The sequence below is a fragment of the Pocillopora verrucosa genome, chromosome 12, assembly GCF_036669915.1.
Source record: "Pocillopora verrucosa isolate sample1 chromosome 12, ASM3666991v2, whole genome shotgun sequence".
NCBI lineage: Eukaryota > Metazoa > Cnidaria > Anthozoa > Scleractinia > Pocilloporidae > Pocillopora > Pocillopora verrucosa.
In genome coordinates, this window is record NC_089323.1 from 11,294,313 (window position 1) to 11,321,095 (window position 26,783).

Here is a 26,783-nt window from a genome sequence, read left to right on the forward strand (position 1 = left end):
AGCTACCGAATGACCTTATTTTCTCACCAGATGCCTTAAAGACAGAAAGGAAGGAAACCGATACCCAGACAAGGTTGGGATGGAGAAGCAGACAAAACAAAGGGAGCGAAGGCCTAGCAAGGGCAGATTCTTTTGTGACAACAACCATCCACTTACAAAACAGCTCTTTTCTTCATCAAAAACTTCAGCGGATCAAGTCAATCAAGCTTGCCCCCTTTGCAATGGTCAGCACGCCCTTCTCACATGCAGCAAATTTCTGAAGAGTTCAGTAGACGGACGCAGTGAAATTATTCACAGCAAGAATCTATGCTTCGGGATGTCAGAACCGACCCACTTGAAAAGAATGTGGAAGATGTCACCATACACTACTACATGGCGTGAAGCCAAGGTCTACATCAAGCAAGCAGCCCAACCCCAAGGCGCATGAAAATCAGCAATTCTCTGACAAGAAAGAAACACCAAGTGAGAAACCGCCAGTCAAGGAATCTGCCAGCTCTAATCTTATGAGTGTAGTGCACAGCTCAGCTGGAGGATCCACTGGTGTAATAACCCATTGCAGAATTGTCCAAGTCATTCTATTCCACAAGAATAATCCATTAAAAACCAACAAAATTTATGCGCTCTTGGATGATGCAAGCAACACAACCTTCATTACCACCCAAGTACAGCGCGAACCTGGTATTGAAGGCGTTGCAATTAGTTTGGATTTGAGCACATTGCTTGGTTGTGAAAGGCTAATGGTACAAAGAGTCAATGGCTTGGTAGTAGAGCATTTTGACAAACGCATCCAAATTGAGTTACCGAAGACATATGCAAGACAAAGCATTCCATCCAGACAAGACCAGATACCAAGACCAGAAACTGTAAACAACTGGCCACACCTTAAGAGAATCCAGGGTGAAATTCCACCATAGGAGGAGAATATGAAAATCGGCCTGTTAATTAGCTGTAACTGTCCTAAGGCGATTAAACCAAAAGCCATAATTCGCAGAAAAAGTGATGATCCCATTACAGTTCCCCTGGGAGACTACGCCCCAGAATCTTCGTGTCATGGCATCTTGTCAAGAGAAGTTGTTTCTGGTACTGACAACAGCCAGTTAGGTTTCGTTTTCAATGGAAAAATGAAAGAGGTGATAAATCCATCTGCAATCAATCAGGTGTTTGAACTCAATTTTATGGAACACAAGTCAAATACATTGAGACATGAACCGTCCAAAGAAGACAGAAAGTTTCTTAAGACATCTGTACAAGGGATTCACTGGTGCGATAATGGCCACTACGAACTTCCGCTACCTCTGAGAGTGCTTATCACATCATTTGCTTGCTTCTTCTTCTTTTCCTTGCCTTCTCAAAAATTAATGGAATAAATTTTTTATGCTCATCTATATATATATTTATAAGCACAAATTAGTCAGTAAATTTAATGATAGCTGTTGGCACAATGAGCACAAGTTAAAGATTGTGGTAAAAAAGTTATCGTCAAAAAGTTCAATATGTGCTGTAACAGTCATAGCCCCCCATTAAAAAAATGAAAAATTCTGCAGCTTTGTATGCCACAATGCATTCTTGCTTTGAGACCTTGTGTGCTGGCAAATGGTCCTTTCATCATTTTGAATATATCTATTTGTTTCTGTGTTATGTTTATGTCTGCATAGCGACCCGTTGAAATGGTGTACTTTGTGCCTTTTGTAAAATAAAGGCCAAATTTAAAGGCCTATAAAAAGGTCTAGTAAAATATTTACAACTCGTACCAAGTACATCATCTTAAACCTTCATTTTTTGAGTTTAATTCCTCCAATTTTCCTAAGTCAAAAGAGCTGAACTATGGCCTCTATCGAAGTAAATAATCTACTAAGAAGTGTACAACACTTCAACCTGATGGCAAACCATTAACCATTGGCAGGCAATGACAATGATGGCTTATAGGTTTATAACTATATGCTGACAATAAAGGGCTTATTATCCCATATTATACATAGAAGAGCTCTGCTCCTGCATTGAGATGGTGAACAAGTGCAAATTTCTTCAAAACTCTAGCCAGGACAGGCACAGCAGCCAAGTATGGAGATAATATTGGCCAATATTGATAATGTTGTAAGTTGTGACATATTGGCCTCAAAACATTCCTCTCTTGTTCAGCCTCTAACTAACAAGTTTTACTTTCATTATTATTGTAGTTTAAATTTTAACAGGCTTTCCGTAATTTGTCATTTATACAATTTGTATTTAGTTATTTCGTTATCTTTTTAAACTATTTTAATTGTGTTAAGTTGCACTAATGTGATCAATGCCTTAGAATCATGGAGAAAAGGCACTATATGAATTATTATTTTAATTAAAAGTCATGTCAAATGGTAAACATCAACGATACCTTTCAGCAACATCAATGTTGTAAGGAGCAAGACAATATTGGTGTGTACTTCCAGGCAATGGGTGCTCAGTAGTTCAGTTGCAGTTTTATTCTCAGATTAGGAACACTAGGCAATCAAAACCAAAGTATTGGGAACAATAAACATACAAAACACCATGCACCTGATCAACAAAAATCTGGAGAGACTATTGTCAACCAAAACATGTGGTTTACTCGCCAAAATAAAGACCTTCCTTAGACCCTATGGCTCATATCAAGAACTAAAATGGTCACCCAATCCAAAGAAATTTTTTCATATCACCACCTCCATAACTGGAATAGATGAGGGTTTGCTTTAGGACATATACCAAAAGAGACTTGGCACTGCTTTGAATAAGTTGAACGAGAAGAAAGGGATTAGTGGGAAAGGAAGACTGACAGACAGCACTATTGATAAGTTACAAAATTATTATGGTATTGCCATCAGAAGCAATTCTGTTAATCTTCCAGCTATGAAATCAGCTATTCATGCAAGTTTGTTTCATTGCACATCTTCAGCTGACAGAAAGTTGCATTTGCAGCATTGCTCACAGGGTACTAACAGTTGGTGTCGATGCTAAACTTACACCAATTTTTGCTAGACTGATGGAAATACACAAAAGCAGAATGAAGCGCTCGATGCTATGTTCTGGGAGTAAGTAAAAAAGAGTGTCTTTGCTGGCCCTGAGATCTTGCCATTAGACATTTATGATGCAGTAGCCCACTTTAATATTGGATGTCAGGCTTCTGTGAAGATTTTTTAAGGAACTTGGAATTTCCCCTGGTCATTATTGTAAGATGAGGCTCAATGAGTTGATTAAGTCTGTGTTCTAAAAGCCAACTCCAAAGGACAAGGAATCAACAAGTCTCAGTGGAGATTACTTTGCGGCAAAAGAAAAGAACTGATAAACATGAAAAGGAGGGTGATACCTACGTACCTAATGGACTTTAACGTGTCAAGTGTAAATTGGCACAAATGATTGTTTTCCATGAAAGTGACCATTACTCTGTGTTACAGACTCAAAACTAGTATTAAACCTTGAGGAAGCAGAAGAACAGCGACTCAGAGAGGCTGAGAAAGAAAGAGAAAAGGAAGCAAAGATGGAATGAGGCAGGCTAAACTTATGTGAGAGAGAAAAGGAAGAATCAGAAGAGAAGAGGGAGAATCAGCTGCAAAGTGCTAAACACTTCACGCAGCAGCCAACGACAGACTTTTACAGGAAATCAAGAACAAAAACTTTAACATGTTGCCAAAAAGCAAATGGAAAATGTTATTGAACAAAGCAGAGAGTGTTTGAGTGATAGATTGTTGTTAATAAGCCGAACCCTGTTTCTTGTGAAAATTATCCCAAACTTTTGTGTCCACTACTGAAAAAAACACCTGGCTTTTAGGTGAAGAAATACAGTAATACCGATGTCAGAGGTATTTATCTGACTTATTTCATGATATTATTTCTGAGGGATATTTATATAACGATCCTTTCTTCAAGGGGACAAACACCGGCTAATTAGTACAGCCACACCTTTGGATCAAAGCAGATACAATGAAAACAACCTGATGTGTGCGTTTCTCACAGGACTGTGAGAAGTTGTTCCAAGCAAGTGCTGGACATTTTCGTACTTTGATATTCTGGTGAGTCCACAAGGGACTAGCATTGCATTTTCTTTGTTTTTGGTTTATGTGTTCTGTTGTTTAATATTTTGTTTTTGTTCTTGTTTACTAGTTTTAAATGTGTATGAACGTTTTGCGACGACTCGTTTCTCTGTTTTTGTGCTGTCATCATGGACGACAACTATTTTTCTTACTCAAAATAGTTTTTTGGATGAAAAATTACAACACAATTTTGGTATTGATTCTATTTTAGATGGCCTTGTAGCTAGTGACGAGCCAGCAGTGATCATGGCAGATAGACATGTCTTACATTTGTCCATAATTTTGTCAAGTTTTCTGGTTTTAGCTTCATATATTTTTAACTTAAATTACCTCAAACGATTCAGTAATGCCCAAACACAAACATGGGAGAGTTTTTCAAGCATGGATGCCACATATTTGGTCGAACTCCAACTTAATCCATTGACACATCTGAAGGGAGCTGGTGGCCATCTTGTCATCTTTCGCTGGATGAGGTTTCAGAAGTCGTGTGTGGCTTATTATTTGAACTGCACAGCCTCCTTTAACCCGGCTGATGTCTCCCATGTCAGAGGTGGCGATATCCATTCTCTGCCAGGACCGATCAGACAGTGTAAGGAGTCAGTTTGACATACCAAAAGCACTTAAGGCAAATGTTAAAGTCGCTCACTTGAATGTCTGGTCCTTGAAATCAAGAGAGAATTTCTGTCTTGTCAAAGACACCATATTGCATAAAGAGTCACAGAGCTGATGTCAATGAGAGTGACAATCCGGCCCTATTAACTGATTTTGTCAGGGAAGACAACTGTGATGTTTTATGCAGACAATTTTCCAGATTTTGTTGAAATGTTAGCTGAGGAGGAAACTGATGGGAAGAATACCAATGAGGAGTGCAACAACGACAATGGATCATCAGATGATAATTCTAACCAACATCTCTATCTTGGATGTCGTCTTTCACTTGGGATAAGCATGCTGCTAGTGGTCATGTTCTGTGTGGGGTATGCTCTCTCCGGGATCGCTCTTGCTGATTTTCTCCCTTTGATTGAGCTGCATTGCCTTTTACCTAACCAGTGTGCAAAATCGACAAAGTTACTCTGTGATTTTTTCAGGAAATTGAAGAGTCCTCTGGAACTTCATTACTACAGTTCATCTTGCCAGGAATACTTTGGAACACAGAAACCAAGGTGCTGTTCAAATGCAGCCTGCCTGTGCAACTTTGAGAAGAAAAGATCTGAGCTACACTATTTCATTGTCATACCCTTTACAAACCAACTAAAAGCAATAATTCGAGGTAAGTTAACTTCAGTCTCCTTTCATGCACAATGAAAGGCTTTTCAGTAAGAGTATATTGAAATTGAAACTTATTGTAAATTGTGATTTTAATCTCCTTATCTTTTTGGTATAAGAAAGGGTTAAAATTTTTCTCACAGTGTATTTAAGGTATACACATTAATAAAGATTTTGAATTACTTTATATGTAAGGGGAAGGTGTGAGGACTCTAGGCAAAGTCTCCCCATACAAAACTTTGCCAATGAACTAACTTTCACCAGCAATATACTGCTTTTTTAACGTTTCTTATTCAATAGTTTTGCTTTTATTCAAAGGTATGGGGGATTCAGCACATGAAATGCTCAGTCATCATACATCTACGAAGAAGAAGTGAAAACACAACATCCAGGACATATTTGATGATGAACTGTATAAGAACCACATTAATCCTAAAGAATATTTGCATGGGACATCAGCTCCTGAAAGAGGAATGGAAATCCACCTATACTTGATGGTGAACACAGATGGTGTTTCAATCTTCTGTTCATCTAACTTTAGCTTGTGGCCTGTGAACTTTGTCATAACTGGTTTGCCTCCAGAAGAGGTGTCAAATATATATATTGTTAATGCTTTCAATTGGACAGTTTATAACAGTAGGGGGCGTGAAGGTATGACTACTTTTAAAAATTGTCATGCATAATACCTTATAAGAAGTCAACACGGTGCCATTTGAAATCTTGTGGTGGTTTCAAATGGTCACCACCCAGTTACTTAAGTATTGGGGAATCTAGACTACTGTACACCAACAAATTATATTTAATGAAACCAGCTTTTACAGAATGAAAATAAGAAACAGGCACTCACTAACTAGTAGTCACCAACTTTTGTTTTCAATGAGCTAAATTTGAAGTTAAAAAACATTAATTTGGCAACTTCTATGAAGAAAAACATGTTCAGTTACCTGTTTAGATGCCACACAGCAAAAAGTAAACAGACTTTTTTTCCTTTTTTAAACAGACTTAAATTTGCATATGTGATGAACATCACATGCCAATGCAGTGACATGATACGTCCACAGTGAAATCTGCAGAAGAGTGTTAGGTACTGAATATACCACTCATGGGAGGTGGCAATTTTTCCAGAAGTTAGGCAGTCATGACACATAGAAACATAGCTTAAATTACCTCAAATCACCTGAAGTCAAATTTTCCAAGCTTCTTTTAGGGGAAATTTTACTGAAGGCTGATAAGAATGCTACGGATGTAAACCAATGAGGCAATTCAAGGATTCAGTTTCCTCACAAATTCAGTCAAACCAGCCAAAAGACCACATCCATCAGAGTATTTTATTTCAATTACTATTTACTTATAAAAGACCTTTATAGGGAGTTCTGTTAGTTTCTGAGGGAAACCTTCCAGGATTTGCAAATTGCAATTTTTCCTTTCAATACTGTCTTCCCACTTAACAGAATCCTCTATCACTTCAGTTACTCCCCGAGTATCTAGAGGTTCACAATACAACAAAAGAAAGATGGTATTTTACATGACTTGTTCAGACGCTGGAGATACAAGAGTTGTGCCAACTCACTTACCATTTCCCTCAAGAGAACAATTGTGATTAACTATGGAATATACTCTGTCAATCTCAATCCCAAGTGACAACCACACTACCAACTAAACACTGGTTAACAAAGAAGAGGAGAAGATGCATTTCACCTGTGCATTTCTTCAGCAATTATTGATGAATCACTTGAGAACAAACATGAGGATGTTTTGCCCCACTGTGATTGGTACATTGCATAAACAAACAGATAGCACCCTCCATCTGCTCAACATTCTAGACATTCTAACAGTAAATAATGTATATTGACACAATGCTTTAAAGTTTTTGCATCTATAGCACAAAGGCCTGCCTAAGTGGATCCATTCCAAAATCATTTTCAATATGCTAGCAGTATTCATGGATATACCAGATGTACTCCCAACAAATTTATGTAAACGTAGAGTGTGCAATAACTCTGGAAAACAAACAATTCCTAAGAAAATGAAAGCTGACCTTGACAAAAGAATAGAGAATCTCGATAAGGGAACTTGGAGGTCATCACTGAAAGTCTAACTCTGAAACCAGAAGTGCCAGCACCCACACAAGCAGAAATGGCCTGTTTTTCTGAGCATGGTAACCCATATGCTGACCAATACTGTTGCCCAGTTGCAAAATCCCAATTTAAACTTGGCAGTTATTTAGCCCTCTGGCTCTTCATTTAAACTATTTCTCAGTGTTCTAAGTATTTTGTATTTTACATTTGTAATGTACATCAGTATATAAAGTATTACACATTATGCATAAAAAATGGTCACTTAGTCACCAGGAACTGAGACCAATAATTTTAAACCTTAAATACAACTACCAGCCAGAAAAAGGAAGCATAAATTTGCTTCATATGGAATTTAGGCAGCTATCTATGAAAGTTAGTAAATTAAAATAACTAAGAGAAAAAAACTTTGTAAGAGTGAACAAAGAGAACTAGATGCTGTGTGCCATACATTGTCAGTGAAGCATATGCCTCTTGGAGATCTAATAGAAAGATACAGTTGTAGTAATGATAAATAAATTTAATGAAAATTAGACACCAATGCCTAGAGAAGGGCTATGTAAATAGATTTTAAATTGATACTTTGAACTATTTTTTAATTTACCAAAGAATTTCTTTTATTTGTCTTGATATCTCGATATTTACATGTCTGCAATGAAGATAAAGTCATACCAAGGGGTTAGACTTGCCTTTGTATAGATATTCCAGACTGTATTTTGATTTTTTCTACCACAATTTTAGCTTTTATCAATTTCTTACTTTCTTATTTGTAATGGGTAATGATATAATCGTACATGGATGACTTACATAAGTAGCAGTTTGTGCAAAAATTTGCCACTCCCATGCTGACAAATACTAAGAAGTTCAACACATCTCCCCAGCCCTGCAGGGACTAGGTTTGTCCTATTTTAAGAAACAGCTGCTAGTATCCAATGCCATACAGTTGCACAATGCTATGAACAGCCTTGAGCCCTCATATTACAAACATTTTGCTTCCGAATTCAAACATTTTCTTTAAGGAGGCATACTTTGCCTTAACTATTTAGGTTACCTCTCAAATGGGTTATAAAGCCCAGTTGTTAGTGTATAATCTCTCTATCTTTTTCTTTTAACCACAGTAAAATAAACAACTTTGTTTTAATGCAAAGAGCATTTTTTCTTTTTTAGCCATCTTTTCATCCCCTGGATTTCTGTTATTCCCATAAATTCCAAAGTACACGTACCACAAGGAATATATATATATATATGTATACACAAGGAATATATATATATATATATATATATATATATATGTATAATATACAAAATAGACATATCCACACCTATTACTGAAATCTGCAAAATAGGCTTTGTGGTAAATTTGGATGCTCTGTTCAATTGTTACACAGTAGACAAGTTCATTACTTTTATTGAGTGATGATAATTCAGGTTGGCAGATGATAAGTAATCTTTCTTTGAAACAGAGGTTGCATCTTTTACTTACGCTGTTGTAGGGTGATCTTGATGAAAGGATGTGCCATGAAATAAAGTGGTCAATGTTCTTTTCTTTAAGGGTCCAGATATGTTTGCTGAGTTCAGTAGAGTTTCTGTGTTTTGTGTGTTGGAATGATGTGGTGTGGTTTCTGTATCTAGTCTTGAAGTTGTTTTCTGCAAGTCTGATGTATGTCCCAGTGGTGCTGTTGTCCTTAAGTGTTATGGTGGCTTGGTAGATTCGTGATGACTGGAGGCAGTTTCCATTAAGTGGGCATGTGATTTTCTGTCAGCAGCTACAATTTTTGGTGTCTTTTGTGTTGGTGTTATCTGTGGTGTCATTGATGTGTTTGGATGAATTCAAAATGCGTTTTTTGTGGTTGTTGATGATCTGTATAGTGTTATTCATGCAGCTGTAACTGATTTTAATTGTGTTGTGATTAAAGATTCTTCTAAGTTTGTGGTCTTTCAGGAAATGCTTGTCTACTAGGGCAAAGAATCGGTGCTTGATATTGGTGCTGACATTTTTGCTGACTGGGGGGTTGTACCCGAGTATGTTGTTCTGTTGTTGGCTTTTTTGTTTGTTAGTTGTGGGTGGTTCATAGTGTAGAGTGCACTGGTATCTGCATTCTTCGAGTGCTTATTGATATGGAGCCGCCCCTCCATATCAAAAAGCATTCCTCAAGTGCTTTCTGATATGGAGGGGCGGCTCCATATCAAAAAGCACTTGACAAACGCGGATACCAGTCCACTCTACATGATGAAACACCCACAACTAACAAACGAAAAGACAGGCAATAGAACAACATACGCTGATACAACCCCCCATTAAGCAAAAATGTAAGCACCAATATCAGACACAGATTCCTTGCCGTAGTAGACAAGCACTTCCCAAAAGACCAAAAAATTAGAAAAATCTTTAATCGTAACACAATCAAAATCTGCTACAGCTGCATGAATAACACTAAACAGATCATCGACAACCACAACAAACACATTTTAAATTCATCAAAACACAACGATGACACTGCAGATAATACCCACACAAAAGACACCAAAAATTGCTGCCGTCAACAGAAGAACACATGCCCACTTAATGGAAACTGCCACCAGTCACCACTAATCTACCAAGCCACCATCACACGTAAGGACAACAGCACCACTGAAACGTACATCAGACTTACAGAAAACGACTTCAAGACTAGATACAGAAACCACACTGCATCATTCCAACACACAAAACACAGAAACTCTACCAAACTCAGCAAACATATCTGGACCCTTAAAGAAAATAACATTGACCACTTTATTTTATGGCACATCCTTTCATCAAGATCACCCTACAACAATGCAAGCAAAAGATGCAACCTCTGCATCAAAGAAAAATTACTTATCATCCACCAACTTCAATCATCATGCCACCACAGACACAAAGCATTACTGTGTAACAATTGAACAAAGCATTGAAATTTTTTTCCACGCCTTTATGCAAGTTTGTAAATTATATAAATGATGGTTATGAATATTCTTCACAATAAAATCCTCTGAGGAGTGAGTAATCATGAAACAGGCTTGTAAGGATGAAAGTATAGTCTCTGTTTTTTCCCCTATCTCATACATATCGCACTCTACTTCTACATATCAAGCACTGTGCAACAGAAAAATCAAAACACAGACTTCCTTTATGTATACCTATGCATAATTTTACATGAGGCACATGTATTGATAGGGAGCTCATGAGATACATTTGTAGCAAGCTACAATCAACCTGACAACTAACTTGCCAAGGCTTTTCTCCTGTGGTGGCAATTGTCCTCTGAGATGACCAGTAAAAAGTCCCAAACCATTCTAGAAAGAAAAGAAAGGCAAACTAGAGAAACATCCCCTATGAGTAAAGTTGTTGATGCAGACATATTAATTAATGATATGCCTTTGACAACCCACTCCACTAACTAGGAATTGTCAGTGGTCTCTGAGGATAATCTTGACTCCTGTGGAAATTGCACTTTTTCAGTCATTATTCCCTCACTCTGGAACAATTTACCAGATCAAATAAAAACTGTAGCATGCCTAAGTTTTCTTAAGAGTAAAGTTAAGACCTTTTCATTTAGTCATTCCTTTTAGCTTTCAAACACCTCAGATTTGTTCCTAAATTAACAAATATTAAACTTGTAATGTAATTTACATATGTATTAGCAACTTTGATAGGTGCTATTCATCAATTAGTACAAATAACAATTATCATTACTATTATTATCATTATTACTATGATTAGCAACACCTGATACATCAATAAGGTCATCTTTCTTTGAATATGTCATTGATTGACCAATCAGTGAGTCTAGATCCAACCTGGCTTTATCAGACTATTGACCAGAAAGCTCAGATGAAGAAAGGGATTTTAAAGGACAAGGATACGAGCTCACAACTAGTTTTCCTTACCATCTCTACTATTTAACATGTGGTAAACTTCAATTGTTCTGAACGGTTCTCTGAAAAATGTTTCAACTTTGTTGTACAGTTTCTGTTTGACTGTGTGTATAGGATAGTAAGTAAATAGTTCTCGATTTATTGTTTGGCAATGTTTGCTCTACTCTAAATTACTTTTAGTAATTTAATCATTTATTTTTTGCTTTCTGCTGGTTCTGTATATTTAATACCCTGTGATTTCTTGAGGCAAGTGTTTTTTACATGAAAAAGCCAGTTGGAGGGTGTGGCCACCTCAGACAAACAAATAAAGAGGATTCAGATATACCATGATCTAGCCATTACACATAATGTTCTGTCAACCTCAAATCCATCATATAGTGAGATAAATATAGCTGTTTACACCATGAAAAAGAACTTGATATCCGTCTTACACCACTCTATCCAAGCTGAAGATTCAGCAAAGAAACTCAGATTTTCTCCCCCTCACAAGAACTCCTAGTTTGACTGGCAACAAGAACATTGACCAATAAAGGGATGACTGCTTGCCCCAGGTTTTTGTGGAATTGTTGCACTCCACCCACATAATGTCAAGTTACACAGAACTGAAATGAGTCCATCAATTCTCTGGTTTGAGTTCAGTTCCGTGATCAAGTAGGAATTATAGTCAGCAGACACAAGATAAGCCTTCTGAATTAGACTAGGCTTTGTAGAGGATCATAGCTCAAGAGGAAAGTTGAGATGCAGAGTTTCAGGAGACAGACCCAGCTAAAAAAGGAAGGAGCTGAGAGAGCACAGGTAAGATTAAGGAGAAAAACTTCAAACAACAGTGTCAAAGAGGGAGCATTGCAAACGGTACATCAGTAGCAACAGCAGAGTCTGCAGCAGTTGATAAATGGTCAGATGCTCTTATTGCAACAGCAAGTGCCACAAACTAAGCATTGATGTCCTTACTTGCAAATAAATAATCAATAAGTTACTAGATTTCTGTATTATAACTATTAAGTTTGGATGCTGATATTTTTCAACCTTGTCAGATTTTTGTTTGTCATTCACATTTTAGTATTACTTCTTGTGGTCTAAATCTTTGTAATGATATGAAATAATTTCTCACAGGCCTTCTAAGAGCATAAAATGCTTTATTAACAACAATTTTGTGCAGAATAACCAGCTTTATCAAGAGGATGAACTTAAGAAGAGACCTGGGCCTGCAAGAAAACTCTGTTGCTTGGATGAGTTTCTGCTTATGCTTACTAGATTGAAGGTCTTTGACTAAGACCTAAACTTGGCATCAGTGTTAGCATTGTTTCAAGAATTTGTTTTAAGTGGTTCAATCTGTTATTTTGAACTGAGACCTGTTCCCATTTTCCTCTCATTAACTTGTATGTAAAAATAAGCTAGGGGAGTTTGCAGAGTATGCCACAACAAGAATAATTTTAGTTGGTGTGAGCTCTTTCTTCAGTGAGCATCTGCTATACTGGCCCAATCAGTGACTTGTCTGACTAGCACACCATAGCACGTGGAAACTACTTGTGGTAGTTAAACCAAATGGTCAAGTGACCTCTTTGGTGTTGGAGAAATAAATTATTGCCTAAGTTGTTGGAAGAAGGAGAAAACGTTATGGTGGATCATGGATTTGATAATTCTGGAATTGCACCTAGTATGAGTGTTCATATGCCACCATTTTGGCAAGACAGGACCCACTGACTACAATTGGAACTGGAGAAAAAATGAGAATTGCTCAATTAGCATCCACATGAAACGTGCTATTGGAAGGTTAAAGACATCACATCAAGTCTTGGACAGAACAATTCTCAATATGTTGAGCACCAATTTAACACAAATTGCTATAGTGCATGGTCTAATCACAAAAAGTTTCCTCTCCTACCACCTGCTAATTATTCTTGATCCTAGTTTTCAGTTGTTACAATTTCAATTATATGAGTATTATACGTGTTAGTATAAATAATCTAAACTTTCCAGTGGCACATTTGACACTTTCTTTTGTCCTTTAAGTTTTTTACTTCCATATTTCCATAATATTCAACAGTGTTCATGTCTATATTCATTGTCTGATTAAAACTGTAAAATCACTGTACATATACAATATTTTATTGAATATTGACATCTGACAAATTTTGTCAATTTTCTATTTATGGAGATTTTATCAAGACTTCTCTTTGCGTTAGTTTTTGAATTAATGTAGAATTTTCGACTTCACTGATAAACTGGGTTGTTAGGTTGTCTTTCATTTTATAATTCATATGCTATTATTCTTTACATTATTCATAAATTCTAATTTAGCACCTATTTTTCATGTAAATATTTAGTGTCATATTTGTTGTAAATCACTTTCTATTGATCAATATGTTGTAGATAGTGCTCTATAAGCAATAAATTTATCTTTGAATCAAAAAGAATAAAACAGAGAAAATTTTCTACTGTTGTCAGCCACAAAAGAGTTGCACTGAGGATGACAGTTGAGGTCTGAGGTCTGAGGAAAATTCTGCAGTCACAGGTCAGAAAGAAGTTCACAGAACTCACCAAAGGAAAAAACCTGGTGGAGGCTTCAAGGACACCAACAGCAGCAACAGCCAACATTATTGAACTCTTTAAAGAAACACTTTCGTTCAAAGTTCCTCAAGGTTTTGAGTCAAAAGGGGAGGATGAAAATCCTCTAGATAATCAATCATATATAAAACTTGAATTAATTATTACTAAAAAGAATACATAAGTTATTTGATTACAGGTAAGACGAATTCAGGGTTCATAATTTCCCTTACACAAAGACAGCTTTAGTGGTCACTTTTTTTGCCTGCTTTGATTGTTATGATAAACATAAATGTTACATGGTATGTCACACATTCCATGCGCACATAAAAGTGCATTTCAGTATAAAATATTCCTAAAAATGTAGAAGCTATTAAACTCTCAATTGCTTTTAGGCTCCCCCAAAGCTTCCCAGAAAGAGATCAGTCCTGAACTTTTCAGCTAGCTCATACAGTAACTTTAAATCAGTCATTTCAGTCGTGATTCACTTTGAACCTTTATAGGACAAATTATTACAAATATGTGGAGATTTTTTTCTGAAAGGCCCTGACGCAAGCCTGCCCACAGAGGCAGATGCAGAAACTATAGGGGTTTTTATTACCAAAACCTCTCATGCCAACCTCACAATGAGGCAGTTTCATCCAGGATTACCTAATCTATAGGCATCATCCTTCAATCACAACTCTGTTGTGCTCCCATATCTCTAATACTGTACTATCAGATCGGCCTCCACTTACTCATCTCATCTTTACCACCTTGAGAGCAAAGCTGTAACAATCATAACACATTCTCCTCCTCATAGACATACTCAACCACAATTTAATTCAATAATGAAATATTACGTCTCATGTTTTATATTCCTCTACATGTAGAAGCTCCCACACACCCCACTCTTGAGAATCTTGCATCTCAATTCTTAATGTCACCAACATTTAACAAGACATCCCTATAAGCACAAGGAACCCTTTTCCCTTCAAGTACAGGGTCCACTCATTTGGAATACCATTCCTCTTTTGCTGCACAACTCAATATCACACCAATTACAAAGACAGAAGAAAATTTTCAATCATTTTTAGTTGTATTTGTTATCTAATGCCACTTCTGTTTTCAATCTCCTAAGTATAATTATTCGTTGTCAGTTACTACTGAAGTAAATGTCCCAGTTTCTTATCCTGGTTGTTCCTTGTATTATTAAATGGTGGCAGCAGTTTTTTTTTTCACTGTAATTCATTAATGAATTACAGTGAAAATGAAGTAATGAATTATACCCATTTTTCTTTTAAAACCTTCAGATCTGAAATCAGATCTATCACTAATCCTGGATTATCTTAACTCCTACCTTTGAGCAACCCAGCCTTAAAATTCATGAAGATCTTCTCAGAAGGTTGACATGGGATACAAAAGTACTGTGTGTCCATTTTATTACAAATAAATGCTGCCTTCCTCATATTTGTAATGAAAACTTTGATAGGCAGGCATTTCCTCAAACCAGTCACCACAGCTATTACTTTGAACTGAAGGTGAAGTCTGATTCAAAATTGTAGACTTCTTCCTCAAAGTTGGAAATAAAAACTTTACATCTGCCGTTAATTGACAAGAATTATCTGTGTTGGACATATACCCACCCATATTCTGTTATTTCCAGCACAGGAGAACTTTCTTCAAGAAAAATTTTCATCATCTCCAATTTTACTCAAGCAGCACTGTTCATCCTTGATGACCTGACTGGATGGGTGGTTAAGCTCTGAGGTTATAAAGGCCTATTTTTAACCATGCTGATCATCAAAAAATGGCACAATCTACCAAACCTTGTTCCCAGAGTCTGTTTCCTTTCCTTCCATTGGAGCAAGAGATTGAGAGACCCTGGTTGGGGGTGGTCACATGTCTCAACCTCAAATCAAAGTCTTCAGGAGGGGTCGCTTAATAACCAAGTTTTGTCACTCACATTTTGCCAAAGTCAAAACAAGGCTTGTTTTAGCCACCATGTTTCTAAGAAGCCTTCACCTCACAATTACTGGCACATCAACCTAGAATGAAAACAAGCCAAATGTTGAGGCTGCTTCTTCAGGGAAAGATCTTGTTACGTTTCTGCCAACAAGATATTAAAAATAAATTATTTTCCACCTTTTATCAAGGCTCCTCTTTGACAAACTAAATCTTCATGGAAATCATCACCTGCTTCTGCTACCAGTCCAGTCACAGCTACTGTATTGCCTTTGAACATGTTGGACAGTGATCAAGTAAAGAAAAGGACCAAAGAAAATGTTAAAGCCACTGTACTCAAGGTTCTAAAAAGTAATAACATGATCATTTAAAGTTGCATTCCAGTGACTAGAATGCTTCACTACTTAAACAAGAAGCTGTTTTGCGCTGTCAAACAGGAATCAAGCTTTTTAAAGTCAGTCTTACTGTGCAAGCAGTGGTTATGGATGAGACTTGTTGTATTTTAGAGTGGTAATTGTATTTATGGACAATGATTAAACTGCAAGATTAGATCACTCTTACCAGTTTGAAAAATTAAAATTATTCAGGACAAACAAATTCATCAATTTCCTTTATGCACCACTGCATTTTCTCACTAGAATGAACTACACGTAGTGTTAGCAAGTGATTATTGTATGAATTTTACATTACCATTTTTCTAAAATTTTCCCAAGGTTGATTTCTCAAGTTGCACCCTTTGCATCATGTAGCAAAACCATAGACTGTCTACATAGTTACCTGATATGTGTTTCTTTGGCCATATCAATAATACAATTCTATATCAGATCTCTGTACAAAAACACATCCAAAGCATGTTGGTTAGTAAACAGCTCTACAAATACTTGTGGATTAAAATGTGAAACCACAAATGTTGTTGACCAAATGAGGCAGACCATTTGAGTACGAGCCACACTTCATCTAAAAGTCCATAAGGTAATAGGTAGGTAATACTCTTAAATGCATTTAAATATCCAGTCTCATTTTGAGTTTGAAAAATATCGTGTTGATTTCAATTTACAAGGGGGATTTACTCCAAAAAGACCATGCAAACCTTGCTGTATTGTGTGCGACTTTCCCAAGTGTACCTGCACTCTCAAAGCTACCAGAAAAAATGTCTTAGCTATTAGCAATCTCTTAACCCAAAGAATCCTTTGAAGGTCATCACAAATCCCAATGGTGCTGATCTCTGTGCTTGGTTGATTCGTCACAGTTTGTCAATCAGTGACGCAAAAAATGAGTTATTGATTGTCAGCCCCCACTATCAATTATCAAAAATCTCAATTGACTCCATTACTTTTGGTGACTCTACTATTCAACCAGTAGGTAGTGTCCACAATCTGGGCTCTTAGTTGGAAGCCAAAATGGCCATGTCTGTCCATATTGCCAAGGTCTGCTGTAAAGCGTTGCATAGGCTACATAGGATTCAGCAAATAAAGAAATTCCTCAACCCTGAGACCACCACAACTCTTACCCATGCATTTGTGACTTCTTCCATGGACTACTGCAATTCTCTTCTTTATGGCATCCCTAATCAGATCATCTTCAGAAAGTACTTAATGCAGCTGCTAGGTTAATTTTTGGGCTATCCAAATTTGACCATATCTCTTTTACTTTGTACCGTCTACACTAGCCACCTGTGATTTATCATATCCAGTTAAAACTGTTACTTCTGGTCTTCAAGGCTCTCAACAATTAGGCACCAGAATATGTTAAGGACTTTTTTCAGTTCAAGACCAACAAAACTCATTGCCTGCATAACCAAAACCATGGCGTCCTTGCTGATCCCAGAACTAATTATAAGACATTTGGTGATTGCACCCTTGTCCACTCTTTGGAACAACCTTCCACATGAGATATGTTCAAGTCCAATTCTGACTATTTTTTTAAATTAGTATAAAATGTTTCTTAATCCTATACCATGTATGGGATTGTTTTATGTATTTGAATTGTTTTATTTTTTAACTTACAATTATTTTATATTTTCATTTTAACTTTAATCTTACAATGTAAAGCACTTAATTAGAGTATTTTTTCGTTTTCTGTGTTATATAAATCTAATTTATTATGTATATTTGTTTATAAAAATAGATAGTTTGTCATTTGGCATATGATACCATACATGCATATCAAAAAGAACAAATTCTTAATTACATTGTAACAACCTCTAAAGTGGCAAAACGATGCTTTTGGTAGTAAGATTTGTTGTTTTTAGTATAAACCACTGACCACCAATAAAATCAACAATCAACAACCACTCACCAAATTCCACCCACCAGAGCAACCCATTTTTATCAAAGCATATCTATCACAGAAATGATTGATACCTGTAACCAAGACAAAGGACTCAAACTTATAATAGGCATGATTTTGTCTGTGCCAGTTTCTTTGATGCCTGTGAATCCAGCAGTGTTGATACAGATCACTTGTTATCCCTGGAAAGTATGGTGTTCCATCTCAGCTAAAAACCAACTATTTGCTAATAATCAAACTTTGCACTCAACATCCAACACTGAACCTTTCAGTGAACTTCCTATTCTAATGCATGATGTTGAATAGAAGTTGACGTGTTTTCCATGTTTCAAGTATAAACATTTCATTGCAAAACTGACATTGACCATGAACCTTTGAGCTTGATCAGCTCCTTTTGAGGACCTTTGTTTTAACTGAAGGTCAGTAACAATTTAAGTATCATGCAATATTTCCCACCTTAAAGATTTCACGAAAAGTGTTTTCAACCTTAGAAGTTCATGCGAGTGTATGGTTGTCATACTATATCTAAACAGCAAGTGCAAATGACACTAAAAAATCCATTTGAATTTACAGGTGTGTATGTGTTTCTATAACCTCTCCAATGGCACTAGCCTCTTACACAAATCTCACACAATGCTACCACAGTGTAATGTGCTCTAAAAAAAGCCCCGGACAGATGTGTCCGGCCCACCTGTGCCGGGTGGGCCAAAGGCAAGTTAACAGAAGGAAATCGTATCCAGATTGCCGAAACTACTAGAAGCAGGCTACAAATTGTTGCTTTACCAGGCCAAAATGCAGGGCATTTACAACATTCCTTCACCTCCTACAGCATAAGGCATTAGGGTTACTATTGATGCCAAAATATATATGGCTGCTTCAGTCATGGCAACATTCTGTTGCCAAAAATACAAAGCCAAGAATGGTCACCTACCCTCCTCCCACTCCCTCACCTTCCTGTGAGCACTCACTGATCCCTCACCCCCTTGCCTTGCATTGTGAAACCACTTGCCTAACAGCTTGTGGTTCCATTTGAGTCTAGCACATTTTATAACATCATAAGAGTGTAGACCATAGAAAAATGAGGTTGATTTGTTACATGGACAAATACAACTATATGTAAATATAATCATTTAGATTGAATTTAGATCAGTTAGTTATGATGCCAAAAAAATTTGCAAAAAGTGCAGTTACTTTATTTTCCCCTTGTATGCATCGACTGCCATTTTAGAGAACTCCACATAGTGTAAGTTGTAGGCCAACAACATGACTAAATCATTTCATGTTTACATGAACCCTCCCATCAATATGCAACTGTATAGTAAGCCTTTTGCTATTTTTCTATTAATACTAAGGTTGATGTTGTGCAGATCTCAAAAAGTCATACAGTTCTTTATCATATAACTGACTAAACATACCACTACCTATAAGATCTAATGAAATCATTATAATAATTTTAAAACTTGATACACTCATGACTTTACTATACTGTAGCAGAAAAAGTCAAGGACTATGGGGCTTGGAAGGCTATAGACCCACCAATAATTTTGTCCTGTTTTTGGCATTGAGAAAATAACTTCTAGTCCTTGTGTTACCAGAAAACACAATTGCCTTTGGTTCACTCAACAACAACGACTAAAATAATGCTAACTATAACGGAACTCTCAAGGTACAGTACTACAAATTTGACATAGTTTTCTTAGGACTGAGAGAAATAAACACGTCTATGGTGATTTCAGAAGTTCTAAATTTCAAATCTGGTGCTTATTGAGCTTGCTTGCAACACAAGCTAGCTCTACCAATCCAAAATATGTTATGCACTCCCTGAAAGTAAAATTTAATTGTTCAACTTCTGTTTAGAAAAAGAGGGAGAAGACAGGGATATGTGTAATAAAAATGGTCAAGTAGCCTCCTTTGGCTTTGTAAGTAGACTTGTTTTGCAGGTAAGTAGCAGGGATACATACATAGGTTAAGCCAACACTAGCTATGGCAATCACTTTGAGAACTAATTTAAAATTAACAGGAATTTGTATACTGACCTGTCCACCTTCTTGTCACCACAAGCCCCTTACGTTTAACACCTCAGGGGGTCAGCATAGGGAGACAGCTGAAATTTGAGAGTAAACTCACCAGAAAAACTCAGGCCATATGCAGACATTCTCATTTCATTTTTTGGAAGGGCAACCAAGAGGTATCTAAGAAAAAAACAAAGATTGTCAACAGACAAAAGAAACAGTCTAAGTAACTACTTACTGGGTACTAGATGACAATTTGTGGTCAAATATCTGTTTAGATGGCAACATACATCTTCCATGCAACATGCATCTTGTATGTTATCTCTATAAATATATGATTACTCGTCATTCTATAAACCTAGTAGATGAATGGATTTTTCATTGCTTCACTCTACTCATGCCTGGCATTAATATGTAGGTACAGGTTGTCTCCAACAATCTGGTATCCTATAGGGATTAAGTGTTTTTCTTTCTCTATAGACTTTGGTAAGGCTGTCAAAGTATCATCACCTGGTTTAGTTGATTTTGGAACAAGTGTAAATGCATTCTTGATAACCTTGGCCCTTCTTTGCTTCTCCAATAGCTTCATTCCAATACTCTGAACAACATAGGTCTGGTTGTAGAAGTATGCCAGGTTTAACAAGGAGGCATTAGTTTCAGCTTCCCCACTGACACAACTTGCAGTTATCATGATGCGGTCACTCAGTCCATCTGCAATCAAGCAGGAACACAACTGTCCAATTTGGGGTAAATCATAGAGTTATTCTAAGCTCAATACCCATATTCTTGCCATCTCTAAACACTGAAAGTGTCCTTATGTTGTCCAGTGGTGCTCTTCCGTTGTAAAAGAGTCTTATCATAGTCACTTCCTCTTGCATACAAGAGGAAAAAAAAATTTCTGTCTTTAAAAGTCTACTTGCAAGTCTACTTGCCAACAATGTAGCAAATTCCCATTTTTGTGTCTACAAAGTTTCAAAAAGCAACTCAAAGCTTTAAAGAATATGGCTAAAAACAGCATCAGGTGCCCTTTTTTAACATGAAAAAAAAGCACACAGAAACTATGGCCATCCTGGATTTAGCTTGTTTGTTTACAATTAAGGGACTTTCCTTAAACAGCTGTTTGTACCGCAGTGGTAAGGGCTTTGCATTTTCTCCTCCCAACACTAAATGAGCTAGAGATCCTGGTGGAAATGGTTTTGACATCTCTCAAACAGCTTGATATAAACAAAGCAACTGGATCTGATGGAATTCCAGTGCGCCTGCTGAAGGAAACCGCTTAAATTAGTTTAAGGAGATTGTCATACAGCAGATTACACATTAATTATGTGAAAATGTTTGAACACAATTAAAATTGTAACAATTGAAGAGTGTTACTGTGCTTTTTCCTGGATGAAAAATTGAAAGGAGGTTAATGGCCATTATCACTTTTGTCGTTTATTTCATTTTTTAAAGGAAACCAAACAAGATCAAAAATCAAATATTTGACAAAAAATCATATTGAGCTTTTCCAGATGTTTAACTGATATTATGGGTAACTTCATTTTTTCACTGAGCACTTTCTTTTAGTTGCAGTGAAGATGCATTAAATGCTATTTCCAAAAATGTTATGTACAGTTTATTAACAAATTACCAAATCAACAATTTGTAAAATCAAAATTGTTGAATTGTTAGCCATAAATGATAATCAAAGGATAACCAGTATAGATAATTTTCTGGAAACACAAATCAGAAGTAACATTATCTGGGCACATTTGAGATTCATGGGTACTCATAAACAGGTAATTTGGTATCATCACTGATAAACTACTAGTAAAGCCTTTAAATATTGCTTAATCAAAATAGCACTATGAAATGTACATAATTCTTTATAGACAAGTTACAGTCCTATCATTGATCAGGATGGCACTTTTAAAGATTATGCCAATTTGCACAAAGTTCAGCCATTGAGTGTTGATTTGACGAATATGGATGCCAACACATTAAAAAATTGGCTGAGTACATTTGTCCAGCAGGTTTCAAACAGCAAAAGAGATATGTATTCAGCAAGGACCCCTTATGGAATTATTTGTGGCATTCAAAGGCATTTAGATGAAACTGTAGGAAGCAAAGCAGTAAATCCTCTAGATGCTACCAATAAAAGGTAACATACTCTTTTCAACACAGACTACATTTAGAAATTTATCTTTTTTAATATTCCTATATTTTATTGTAGGCTTGACATCTTCCATCTTTATCTTGATGCAAAGATGAAGGTGTGAGTTTACAAACAGTCATAGAAAATAAGGAAGCTGTTACAGAGGAGGATGAACAAAAGTTCTGGAACAGCTAAGAAATTATTAGATATTATTCATTTCTTGAATCTTATTTTGCCGAATTTGTGCAAGGCAGTGGGAGTAAAAAGAAAAAAATGCCCATTGCTTGCCTGTTTTTTTTTTGTGTGTGTTGAAACTCTCTTATAGTGGTGTAAAAGAGAAATTAATTAGAGAGAGAGAGAGGCAGGCACAGGTATAGTGCATTATTTGCCTATAAGAAAACAAGTAAGAACAAAGCCGCTCAGACATAATATTCATTAGGCGCAGAAGCTAGCATTTACAAGAAGGAAAAAAGGAAGAAAACTAAAAGGGTAACAGGTTTGAAGGAAAAAGCTCAGAAGGTTGTTCATTTTTTAATGCCTCTACGCTTAAAAATTGTAATGCAAAAATTGTTTACAACAAAAGGAAATAAACTAACAGTGTAGCTGATAGAAATTAAGTGAGCTATTGTTCTTGTGTTTGATTTTTTTAAAGACATTTGACATTTTTATTGGCAAGAGAACTGATGAATTATTAATAAGTTTACAAAAAATGTAAAACACCTCCTTCCCAAGTTATGTTATAAATTTCACTTGAATGTACTTCTAAGCAGAGGAGAACCAAGAGTTAAGAAAACAATCAAGTAGGTTACAATACCTTCAATATGCTACCCTTGAAATTAAAGCATTAATCATCATCTTCTTGTGCCAGTGGAGCATCAATAGGAATACTTCTCTCGTGTCATGTAAACCAGTTTTTAAGTTCTCCTTGATCAAAGGATGACAGAGGATTAGCCATAATGTCAGGAAAAGAATCAAAAGAATGGCTCCCAAAAATAAACTTAAAAATCCACCTTAGGGTTCCTGGAAAGTTATAATTGACACAAATCCAAACATATTAAAAAACAAAAAGGAACATGTTTCAAAAACTGGCTAAAGAGAAATATAGGCTCTGAAATAACTTACCTCATGATGAGCATTCCCTTCAGAGAGAAACACCAAGTTGATCCTTTGAAGCCAGTTTAACTGGTAGCATCTTCAGAAAATTATAATATCACATGTAAGAACCAAAGGTGCAATCTTTCTCTACTCCTTGTAATCAAACTGGATACTATTTTGAATGTCGTGGGGCACATAGTTCACATCTCTTCAATAATCTTCAGAAAATCAACAGAGCTTAGGCCAAGGTAAATTGTCTCTCTCTTGGAAGCTATTTTGAACTTCTCTAACAAACTTCCACAAGTTCGTTTTCAACTTGAGAAATCACTTTGATCTGCTGGTTTTCTGGAATGGAAATACTGCTCTGTTAAAATTAAAACACCTTGAGCCAGAGAACCATCAGCAGTCACCGTCTTGAGGAATTTAAAATTATTAAGCCTCCATTGGCTTGGCCTGCAAAGTAGATGCAGCAATAATTCTCCTTGTAGAAGTGTCTCACCTATGTCAAGAAATTGTCTACTTGCGTTTTTATATAGATTAATCAAGTGACTGCCATTGCCTACAGTTTTACAAAGCCAGCAGCAGCATAAATTTACAGTTTAGTTTGGTTATACATTTTCTTCTGGGTTTCCAATTGTCTCAACATGACCAAGGTAAAACACTAAAGAATTCATGGAAATCACTTAGTTGAAAATTTCCTCTTACTAGTACACTTAGTCGGGACAAAAGTTCACCCATCCATCCCTCTCTTAAATTCTATTTTTGAAATCTCCCAAATTCTGGGAGACACAGGACCAACCCTGACGAGGGTCTCTTAATCTCTTTTGCTCAAAAGAAAAGGAAGAAGAGAGACCCTGGGAACGAGGTTCAAAATTTCTGTGCTTGTCTTATGACAAAACTCTGGTTAGAGGAATCTTTTTGGTTTGCACATTTAGGTCAATCCTTTTTGAGAACAAAACAGTTACATGTTGCTTTATAAAACAATTTTCTATGATGAAATTATTTTTCTGTTTAACACCTACTTTGCCTCTTGCCACCATGAAATTTAATCCACAACTTTTAATCTCAGCTCAGAGCAAAGTCCAACTTCTTTGCCATGATATTTTTATACCAACTGACTGAAATAAAGTAGAGAAGTATGTAAATATAAAAATTTGATATACTTTCTGCAAACTTCTGGCACAGCAAACCAACATGTTATGCACATTTTTCAACATTAGGGTTTCTCCAACAATAAAGTTTTTGCAGCTCTTAGGACTAATAAAAATTTCCCCTCAAAGCTTCAAGATGTCCTTGTACAATGCAATTGCTTTATTTCTGGTTTGCATTGTAATAAAGAAGAAAATTTTCTGGGTCACCACCATTACCCCAAAAATAAACAAATGCAAAATCTGACCTGTCACATTTGAACTCAAGAACTCATCTTCATGACCATGTTAACTATACTGCATTGATCTAGGGGTTTTCATACCAGGGGAGTTTACTTGTCTATCTGTAGCTGTTTAGAGGATAGGAGAGAGGTTTGTTTGGGGGGGAGGGGGGTACAAGAGGTTTGATATGTATTTAGAAAATTAATTACCAAATAAGCACCTAGCATCAAAAGGTGGATCTTATCAGGAGGATGGCACTAAATTAATGGGGGTACTTATCAATTTCTTGCACTGATTATGCTTTTAAGCTTAAAAAATTATACATAAGAGTGGCCATAGAAACAGGGTTTCCTTGTATCCCTACTATTTAAGAAAGTGAGGGAAGAGGGGGGGTTGTACAGTAATTCAAGAGAGCGTTTGTCTGATTTTATGCTGCGGGGGGTTGGCCCTTATTCAGGAGAGGGCTCTTATTACAGTGTAGGTATTTATTTGAAAGGAAATACCATGAGCTATGTGTCAAGAAGGGACAACTTAAAGCACAACATAACAAGGACCTGTTGCATACCAGTTAATGGAAGGGGAGGGGGGAAGGGATGCTCATATCACCAGGTGTCATGTTTGAAGGAATACACATGGATAAGTGTTCACTGTTACAGCAGTACTACATAATTAAACAGTAAGCTGCACATTATTACATGACCCCCTTCCCAGTTCAAATCCTAGGTTTACAATCTCATCAATGGATGAAAGGAAAGTTCAAATAGGTGACTCTTTTCCATGGAACAGAATGGTGGATCAATGGAATGACAAAATGATGGCATATCCTAAAATGTAGAATGACAGAATATTCTTCAACACTGAGAGGTGGACCTGATCTGGTGCTTCACTGGTGTATTGTAATACTCTGATAAATAGAAAACAGACATGTACATAATAAATATCCTAACTAAACAAACTTTACATCCCATTCAAAGGAATATTAAAGACCAAATAGAACCTGACGTATTACCTTTTTTGGGGGAGAAGAAAGAGCCAACAATAATTTTCAAGCATGCTCTGCATAGCATTCTTTTAGGTATAACCATTGATACATGGGATATTTACCATAACAAATTGGGAACAAGTAGGTCCTGGGTTAGAGGTTCTTTGACAGGTGAATTGGCAACAAAGAAACAGGAGCATTATCAGTATACTGCTTTGTTAACCCTTTAACCCCTAAGAGTGACTAAAGTCTAATTTCTCCTTACAACATCATCCCTAAATCAAACATTAAGGTCATGAGGATAAAGGAGATGATCATCAACTAAAAAAGCTCTCCATTGTTGAACAAATTCTCCTTGTCAGAACCCTTGGAAATGTCTCGGGAGTAGCATGGAGAATATTCATACTGATGTTAAGGAGTAAAAACTTAATCAGTTAACTCAAATGTGCCATGAACCTTGCAAACAAACACAAAAATATTTCTACATGCATGTAAAAGTTGTAAAGATTTTTGGGGAAAAAAGCAAGGGCCCAATTACCTTGTAGATTGTACTGCACTGAAAAGGTTTATTTTTAGATTGAAGTCAGGGGATGAAAGTGCCACTGAAAGCAAAACAAATTTTTGTGGGAATCATTGTAACATGATTTTCAGAAGTATTTGTTTGAAAGCAAGGGCCAATACCCAGTAGATTGTTTGTTTAAGATGCAATAAAAAGGGTTATTATTGATTAAAGTCAGGAGATGAAAGTGACTTGGAAAATAAAATAAATTTTTGTTTTGTAGAGAATCGTTGCAATGTGATTTTCAGAGGCATTTGCTTGAATTCACTTTACATAATTTACAGCAATGATATCTTCCTTATGTAACTTTATCAGTGATCTGTTGATAATGTACTTACATTGAGAAGTTTCAATTACTGTGGTTGCATGTGGTTGATGTACAATAACAATGCACTTTTCTATCAAGTCATATGGTTAAACTGGGTCAATTCCATCTCCATTGTTAATTATGATGACTAACTTCTACAAATAATATCAGATAAATTTAAAAAGTGACTCAGGCAGCAGCCAGGGACTGAGATATTTATGCTGACACTTGGACTCTTTTATCATCTTGAGGAAACTTTG

General features: G+C 36.3%; 1 long non-coding RNA gene across 2 annotated transcripts in view; it reads right to left on the bottom strand.

Annotated features, from left to right (window-relative positions):
• The window catches only part of LOC136277483 (uncharacterized), a 31,550-nt gene extending 8,387 nt beyond the window's left edge, over positions 1-23,163 (bottom strand). The window contains exons 1-4 of one of the 2 annotated variants that reach the window (XR_010715903.1): positions 23,025-23,163; positions 20,587-21,338; positions 20,101-20,256; positions 10,380-10,702 (exon numbers count right to left, since the gene is read on the bottom strand). This is a non-coding gene — a long non-coding RNA (uncharacterized lncRNA). Of the gene's footprint in view, positions 1-10,379; positions 10,703-20,100; positions 20,257-20,586; positions 21,339-23,024 lie in introns of those variants that run through there. The other variant, XR_010715904.1, reaches the window with a different exon arrangement.
• Between the last annotated feature and the right edge of the window lie 3,620 nt (positions 23,164-26,783).